This window comes from Lemur catta, chromosome 1, assembly GCF_020740605.2.
Source record: "Lemur catta isolate mLemCat1 chromosome 1, mLemCat1.pri, whole genome shotgun sequence".
NCBI lineage: Eukaryota > Metazoa > Chordata > Mammalia > Primates > Lemuridae > Lemur > Lemur catta.
Genome location: NC_059128.1, coordinates 103,438,869 through 103,447,615, shown reverse-complemented (window position 1 = coordinate 103,447,615; position 8,747 = coordinate 103,438,869). Strand labels below are relative to the sequence as shown.

At 59.0% G+C, this 8,747-nt stretch overlaps 1 long non-coding RNA gene across 3 annotated transcripts; it reads right to left on the bottom strand.

Moving 5' to 3' along the window:
• Positions 1–281: 281 nt before the first annotated feature.
• Positions 282–7,480, bottom strand: LOC123624335. Of its 3 annotated transcripts, none has more exons than XR_006730112.1 (3): positions 7,328–7,480; positions 4,687–4,825; positions 282–437 (listed from the first exon to the last, which is right to left on the bottom strand). It is a non-coding gene; the product is annotated as an uncharacterized LOC123624335 (long non-coding RNA). The 3 variants fall into 3 exon arrangements; XR_006730113.1 differs by lacking the exon at positions 282–437 and adding an exon at positions 1,470–1,804; XR_006730115.1 differs by lacking the exon at positions 282–437 and adding an exon at positions 1,804–2,313.
• Between the last annotated feature and the right edge of the window lie 1,267 nt (positions 7,481–8,747).

Below are 8,747 nucleotides of genomic sequence, written 5' to 3'. Positions count from 1 at the left end.
AAACCTCCGTTAGCTCTACAACCCCTACCCGAAGTAACAGAAGCTAATTAAAAACTAGGTCCTTGCTAGCTATGCAGCCTTAAGACCGACCGCCCCCTGGCCCCCAATATAGAAATTTAGGAGCCGTTTCAGTGTGCAATGGGTGACCCAGAGGTCCGCTGTCCCTGCGCCTCGATCCCGCCCCCTAAGGTCCTGCTACAGGAGTTCAAAATTCTGAAAAATCCCAGGCATCCTGAGATCCCATTCCCGCCGTGTCCCCAAGGCCGTGGCCATACCAGCCAAGTTCCATCTTGGGGGCTTCATCGGCACAGATGAGGTGGGAGCATTCTGTGGTGTGTCCTCCTCCCGCACTTAGTGTTGCCCGCGGTTTCCATTTCTCCAGGGGCTGAAGTCCTCAGAGAAGGTCCCATCCCCAGCCCTGCCCTGGACGCCAGGCTCTGTTGAAGTAAGTGAAGCGTCTTCCCACTAGGCCTCCCACCATGGAGAAAGCAGGAATCCCTGCCTCCCAGTAATGCAGCAACTCTCTTTTTTTGAAATGGAATAGGAGCCATCTCCCAGCACTCTCCCTCTCCATAATTTGCAGCCTGGAGGCCATCCTGCCTGAGATTCTACCATTAGAGAGTCACTCTTTTGTCTCTTTCTTCCTAAAGGAACTCACAACTATCAGATAGTCCCTTAGAAAAAGATCTACCTTGAGATGAGGATTGGGTAAGCCCCCCACTCCACCCCAGAGGAGGCTTGGTCCATCCCTACAGCCCCTCAGGCCCAACCTCTTTTTGCAGTCCTCAACCTCTGTGCCCACCAAGCCTTTTCTGTGTGGCTGAGGTCTGCAACATGATCCCAGGGTTCCAGGGAGCTGCCCCTGCCCTGCATCCACCTGAACCCCACAGCTCCTCTGTGTTCTTGTTCTCTCTTTTGTCCCCCACCCCAACCCGGCTCCTGCTCAGCTCAGTGCCCCCTCTAGGCTCCAGCTGCTCTGATGGCCTCCTTGTCCTGCTGTCTTCATTCTCCTCTGCCTGCCACATCCAGCTTTGCCTTCTCTGGGGGCAGTGAATTCACCTTTGAGCCTCGGCTCCAGGGTCAACTTCCTGGAAAGCCTTCCTGGGAGCCCCAAAGGAGAGTCAGGCCCCCTTCCCTGTTCACCCACAGCTTGGTGCTGCTCGTCTGTCCAGCGCGCGGAGGCTGTGCTTTCCTCTGCACCTGCCCCCCATGCTCAACAGTCTGGCGTGTGCACACTCTCCACCCCGCAGGCCATAAGCCTCTGCACAGCCAAGCCAGGCCTAGCTCAGGTTCTCCGTAAGGGCAGGGGACTGCCTGTGGAAAGCCCGTCACTTCTTTCTTGATTTATTTTTTTTCAGACAGAGTCTCGTTCTGTTGCCCAGGCCAGAGTGTTGTGGCATGCGCCACAATGCCCGGCTAATTTTTTCTATTTTTAGTAGAGACAGGGTCTCACTCTTGGTCAGGTTGATCTTGAACTCCTGAGCTCAAGCCATCCTCCCACCTCAGCCTCCCAGAGTGCTAGAATTACAGGAGTGAGTCATGGTGCCCACCCTAGCCCCTCGCTTCTAACTGGGAAGACAGAGCATCCAGTTAGAGCGGCGTTGTGGGTTCTGTGTCCAGGTGTGGGAGGTGGGAGCAGGGGCCAGTCATGGTCCGTTTTAGAGAGGCCTTGCCTGGTGGTGATGAGGGGAGACGACTCGGGAGGGGCTGTGCGAATCTGGTCCTGGAATCGGGAGAGGAGAGTCAAGTCATCTGGAGGGAGGAAGGCCTGGTGAGCAGTACTGCTGTCCTGAGCGGGGAAGGTCTGGGAACGTGAGGAGTGGGCAAGTCAGGATGGGGGGTCTGTTTGGGTGGAGACACACCTCCTGTGCCCCTACAGAGCTGGGGCGGGGCGCCTGACACCCAGGAGTGGGAGTGGGGGTGGGGGTGCACAGGCAGTGGTAGACTCAGGCTTGGACCCTGGAGGTGAGGAGGGTGACGATGGGGAGGAGTGGGGAGTGGCAACACTCCATGAGCTCCTTGCCAAACTGGTGGGCATGGGGGTCAGGGCCCCTGTCTTACAGCTGAAGATGTGGAAGCCAGAGAGGTGCCATAGCAGTGACGTGATTTGAGGGCTTCTGACCCCCAGGGTCATAGCTAAACTATGATAGCCCCCAGATGTTCCTCTGACCCCTCCCATTTCCAGGCTCTCACACTGGGAGGGGTGCAGCGTGGGGCATCAAGGGTAGGGGAATGTGGGCTCTGGTGCCAGACTCCAGCTCTTCACTGGACTCACTGCATGACCTGGGGCACTGGCTTCTCCTCAGGGGCTGCCTGTGAGGATTAAAGGAGATTGCGTTTATGCAGCAGTGCATGCTCAGCCCAGGGCCTCACTTCTGCGTCCGAGGAGGGGCCTTAGAGGCTGGTGTCAGGACTGCCCCAGCTCCAGGATCTGTCCTGCTCTCAGGGCCCACTGAGGCACAGTCCATAGACCTGATGCCCAGCCCTGCCTGCTGTCCCTGGGACTCCTGTCACCTCTGCCCACTGGACCATGTCTGCCCACCGAGCCCCACTGAAGGGGGCAGGTGAGCATGGGGAAGGTGGGCAGAGCAGCCCCAAGTCTGGCTGCCCTCTCCCTGACAGGTGCAGGCAGGGTCCTCCCCCGAGCAGGACTGGAGGCATCAGAGAAGGACTTGTGGGAGCGGCTGGAGAGAGCAGGCGGCAGCGGCCCGAGCTGGCCGGCCGTCTGCGGGCAGTGCTGGAGGCCCTGTCGGAGCAAGCCCAGAGGCTGCAGAGGCAGGAGCACAGGCTGGGACTCAGCCAGGCCAGCGCGAGCTGCTGGCCCTGAAGCAGAAAGTGAGGCTCCCGTGCTCTCCCGCAGATCTTCCTTGCACTTCTGCAGCCCCAAGGAAGTCCCCTGAGCTAGCAAGGTCCCCTTACCAGGCTAAACAATCCCGAATGCCCAGGGCCAGTGCCCACGTCTGGTGCCATGTTCTCAGGAAGGTTTGCCAGGGTCCGGGGAAGAAGAAAGGGGAATGAAGCTCCCCGCAGGGCCCCCATGTTTAACAGAGGTGGCTCTGAATGGCGCCCCTGGAGGTGTGCAGTGTGTGGCCTGAGAAACATGTGCCAGGCATGGCTGGGGACACCACTGGAGGCAAAGGAAGGGCCACGGTCTGTAGGAGGGCGGGGCCCGTTTTAGCTCCATAGACGAAAGAGCTTCCTTGGAAGCACAGCGGCCCTGGTGGAGGAGGCGACCCCCAGAGAGGGAGAGGCGGCTGTGCAAGCTGGGGCTTTCTGGGGAGGTTGCCAGCATCCCTGCCATGGGAGGGGAGGACAGACTGCCCGGTGACAGCCTAGATACCCAAACCCTTAGTGACCCTGGTGTCTCAGCCCCCAGCTGACCCTCCCAGAGCCACTGCTCCCTACCAGGCCTGGGTGACCCTTAGGACCCAGTTGACAGCCTCATGCCTGCCTGATCTCTAGCATTCCACAACAGCATCCCAGTCCCCTTGCTGGCCTAAGCTCTGAAGCCACCAGCAGTGGGGGTGGGGAGGTGGGTGCATCTCGGGTCCAGCTGGAGACAGAGGCACCTTCCGCTGCAGCCCGTAGTGATAGGGCGGTGGAGCGCAGGTCCACGCGGGGCGTCATCTGGCCCCTGGCTGGGAGTCTGCCTGCTTTATCTGAGGCGGCAGACACTGCCCTGCTTGGTGTGGGGCAGGGAGGCTAGGTCGGCCGTCTCCAGGGGGCTCCGCGGCAGGGGGAATGCTCCCCGGCCAGCCTGGAGCAGGAGAGGCCCCGGCTGCAGGGATCCCAGGGACAGGAGGAGTGGAGGAGGCCAGACCAGGACATAGAAGATAATGAGGGGTGCTGGGAGATGGGAGAGGGGCAGAGTGCTAGGGGACAGGCCCCCAGGATCCTGCCACTGCAGACGGAAGTGGAAAAGGCCCAGGAGTGTTTGGACCAGATAAGCTGGCAGCCCCTTGGCCCGGAGCCCAGACTGGAGATTGCCCAAGTGGGCATGTGGCCCTGAGCACAGTCCTGCCCTACCTTTGACCCTGCCCTGCACCTAATTCTCTGGTCCTCATTCCTGGTGCAGTCACTGGGGAAGGAAGGCAGTGCAGGGGCTTCTGTCCAGCCCAGAGAGGGACCCCCTCCCAACATTTGGAAAGACCCTGGGATCATCCAGCCACTGGTTCAGATGGGAAAACTGAGACCACAGGGTAGGGGAGAGCTTTTCCAGCTGGGGCCAGGCCTCTGCCACAACATGCCCCTGAGGCACCAAGGGTCTGCCAAGACCACCCCAGTGTGGTCTAGAGGCTGGGAGGAGACTCCAGGATCCTGGACTGACTGTATCTACAGGAGATGCTGGCGCCAGGCCTGCGGATCCTGGAGCAGAGCAGGGGTGGGGATAGGGCCCGGGTCCTTCAGGGCCCAGACAGAGACACTGCCCAGGCTCAGGACACAGCCTGACTGCAGGAGCAGCTGCCGAGGCTCAGCCAGGCGGGTGATGACAACTGGCAGGGGCAGGGAAGGGAATCCTGGCACCGACTGAGACAGCTGTGCCCACTGGTACCCAGGGCAGGGAGGCAAGGGAGCCTGGACCCTGTTCCTGAGCGATTCCAAGGTTGGGCAAGGGGCTCTAGGGACACAGTGGAAAAGAGAATGACCAGGAGGGACAGATTCTAGCAGGGCCCTCACACAGCTTACCTCTAGAGCGCTGTGCACACTGTGGTCCACACAACTGGCCCCTCTGCCCGCATACGGCCAGGCGCTGGTCCCAAGTCGAAGCCTGGAGTGTGGAGAAGCCACTGCGTGCTGGGGTGGTCAGAGAGGTCTCCTAGAAGAGCTGAGACCCAGAGGAAAAGGAGCTCAGAGGCTGCGGGGACAAGTCGGTGCTGCTAGCAGTGCTGGGGTGGCCCTGGGCCAACAGGCCTGGTAGGTGGCTGCCGGGCACGCCCTCAGAGTGTCCAAGCTAGACTGGGTGGGGCGTGCCCTATTCTCACACTGGGTGAGATGGCCCTGTTGGCAGGAAGTGGGCCAGCCTCTGCCACCTGCTGGGTGAAGGGGAACAGCCCCATGGCCAGGGCCAGACTCCCTTCTCCAGGTATCAGCAGTCCTGGCTGTCACATTCTGGATCCTTTATGGGGACATGTGGGCAATCTTTCAGCATGAAGAAGTCCTGTCTCCCTTGTACATGGCCAACCCCTCCTGCTGGCTCAGGGCCAGGTGGGGGTGCGGTGGCGGTGAGATGACCTTAGCTGCTGGGCTCAAGTCAGGACGCTTGCAAGTGGAAGTGCCAGTCCAGAGAGGCTTGGCGCATGCAGGGAGCCACGAAGGAGCCTTGTTTGCCACACCCGCCTTCCCGGCTAGTGAGACATGGTAAAGACATCTAACCTGGAAAGAAAGGATTGAACAGGGAGGGGTGGGGTGGGGGCGAGCTGGGATCTATGCCGGGCCTACAGTCCCCATTTCTACCAGTACCCTGCAGGTCCAGAGGCACCAGTGCCCCTCAGGAAAGAGCTGGAGGAGCAAGGATCGTGTCCCAGCCTTCACGAGGTGAAGTGCTGAGTACTGGCAGGCACGCTGGCACAGGTGGCAGCTGCCCTGGAATTTAAGGAGCAGGAAGTGCAGAGACTCCAGAGACAGAGTGGGATGTTGCCTCCCCGGGTGGGTGCTCTGCCCACCCCCTCCTTCTCCCTCCCCATGAGCCCCTTCCCCCAGTGTGTTCCCACCACCCAGTCATTCCTGGTGCCAGCCCTCTAGTCTCCTACCCCCTAGTTTGAGCCCATACTTCCTTCCCTTTTCCTGCCCCTTCCTCCTCATGCCCCAGCATTCTCCAGCCAGCCATTCAGCATGCATTTATTGAGCATCTACTACGTCTGGTCCTCTTATTTATTCAGGAGAACCAATGTCAAATCAGACCGCTCCTTGTCCCCCAAAGCTTACGGTTTGGGGACACACAGTCATTGAGCCCAAAGTTACACTTTAATGCGCCAGATGAGGGGAGAGGCACAATGGGAGCTGGATGAGGGGTGGCAGATAGGAAAGTCCTCCCCAAAGAGGGGGTTCCTGAGCCTCTCAACCCTCACTGAAGGATAGGCAGGCCTTTTGCAGGAGAGAGGACACAGCACATGCCAAGACGCAGAGAGGAATGGGAGTAGGGTGCTGTAAATAGTCCCGGACCCAGTGAGAAGCGGAGTGGGTGAGGGGGTTACTGTGACATGTGGGACAGGGGCCAGATCAAGGGCCTGGGTGTCCCAGGCCCTGTTCACCTAACTCAGCTCCAGCTTGGTGACTGCCTCCTCCCAGCCAACCTCCCTCTGCCTCCTGGGCAAATGTATGTGTGCTTAGACACACGCCCACACTAAGGTTCACATAAGACAGACACGCACACTCCCAGAGGTGCACACACAGAGACAGATACAGATACCAATCAAGTGTCTGGGAGCCATAGAGAGGTAGTGTTGTAAGGACCCAAGGTCGGATCTATGCTCTGCCACGGGACCCCTGACTGAAGCTGATCTGTTGATCTGGCTGGAAGGACAGGGAGAGAAAGTCTTGGCTGGCCTTGGGCCTCATAAAAGGCTGAGTTCAGTGTATCTCAGACTGGGGTACAGAGCTGTGCTCTGAGGGGCTGTTAGTTCCTTAAATTTGCAGTGATAGTCTGCCACTGCACATTTGTACAGAATAGCGTCTCAGTTTGTTTTTGTCATTTCTCAAACCAGACCCTTGGGGGTCAGATGACGTGTCCTCAGGACTTATAGGTCTCTATTCTCTAGTCGGGTTAGAGGACCGGCAGTGGACAATGTCAGCAAGAAGGCGGGGCATAGGGTGGCTGAGGGCTGGGCCCCTGGGCAGATTCGGCTCCTGGCGGGAAGTGGCACTGGGTGAACTGTATACTTGGCATGCAACTGACATAAAGCCAGTGCCAACTGGGCCCCAAGTGTAGGGTCTTCTTCCAGTCCCTCAGGGACTGCCCAGGCCATTTCTATGCTCTGCCAGACCCCTGGAAGGCTGGCTCAGGACTCCTTCTCTCTGAGCAGGCAAGTTCCCTGGGCCTGCCGAGGGAGGGGGTCGTAAAATGTAGGCCCTGGGCCGTGGGCAGGGGTCCTTGTGCAGAGTGGCCGATGGACCAAACTCACAGCAGTGCTCTTCCAGCAGGACAAGGCCCTCGGAGCTGGGGCAACAGCGGGATGAAGTTGGGACGAAGCCCGTAGTGCCTCAACATCTGGCTGGTCAGGAGGTGCGAGAGCTTGGCCCCCGGGGCTCCCAGGGCCTGTGGCACACTCCACCTCCTGTCCCATCCCCAACCTCAAGCTCCTTCCACCCTGCCCTCTCTGGGCCTTACCTCAATCTGGCTTCCTCTTCAACTCCAGGATCCAGTGCCTTCACTGTCCCCAGATTAGTATTTGAGATTGTGGGCTCAGGAGCCTGAATGCTGGGTTTAAATCTTGACTCCACAATATACCAGCTGGGTGACCCTGGGCACATCTCTGCACCTCATCTGTAAAAATGAGAATAGCGTTGTCCTCCTCCAGCAGGTGCCTGTGAGGGTTACATCCAACAGGCTTGGAAACCCAGTGGGTACAGTCACGAAATGTTAGCTGCTATCATTGCACACTCCTGCTGCTACAGGTGTGGCAGCTTCGAGAAGAAAGTTCCCCTAGAAAGCAGGGTCCTTTGGGGGCCAGAGAGCTGCCACATGGGGTTTGACCCCATTTGCCCTCTGTATTAGTCTGCTGGGGCTGTGGTCACAAACTGCCACAGACTGGGTAGCTCAAACAACAGGCATTATTGTCCCTCAGTTCCGGGGGCTGGAAGTTCCGATCAAGGTGTCAGCTGGGTTGGTCCCTTCTGCGGGCTGTGAGGGAGGGTCTGTCCCAGGCCTCTCCCCTGGCTTCTGGTGGTTTGCCAGCTGCTTTGACATTCCCAGTGGCTCTCTGCATCTGTGCACGGTGTTCTCCCTGTGTGTGCGTCTGTGTCCAAACTTCCCCTTTTTATAGGACATCTGTCACATTGGGTGAAGGCCCAGTCTAATGACTTCATTTTAACCTGGTTACCTCTGTAAAGAGCCTATCTCCAAAAAAGTTCTCATTTAGAGGTACCGAGGACTTCGGTATATCTTTTGTTTGGGGGGGTGGGGAGGGGCGATACAATTCAACCCATAACACCTCCAGTTTGCTTCCTGCTCCCTTCCCTGGTGGTGGTTTGGGTGTGACTTGGGACCTCAAGGGCCCAGCTGCTTCCTGTCTTGTTTTTCCCCTCATGTAATCCCAGGATCCTCCCCCAGCTGCAGAAAGGCCAGAGTGTGCGCAGGGGGAACTGCCGGGGCGGGGGGGCGGGGCGCTGCTCCCTGATCCTTGGGCACCTCGTCCGCATCCTGGGCAAGGGGAGGGCAAGCTGGAGATTGGGCTCCTGTGTGGGGGATTCCGCATGAGAGGATGGGAGCACAGGCCCCCTCAGATGGGGTGCAATGTGCACCTCCCCAGCTAGCAGCAGGGGTGGGACTCTGAGGAGGAGAACACCTCGGGCTGCTGGAGCCAGAGGTGGAAGGTGGGGAGGAGCTGGGGTCTGCCTGGGGTGGGGTGAGGTGGGACCCATCTGGGCTCAGGGCCCCCAAAGAGTCACTCCTGAGAACCCTAGAGTCCTCCCCGAATCCAAAATCAGGGGCCTAGTGCAAAAAAGTGGAAGGCCTGGGCTCTGCCGCAGTTACAGCCCCTTCTCCTCATGGGGCCTCAACTTCTCTGTCTATATAATGGGTCCTTGGC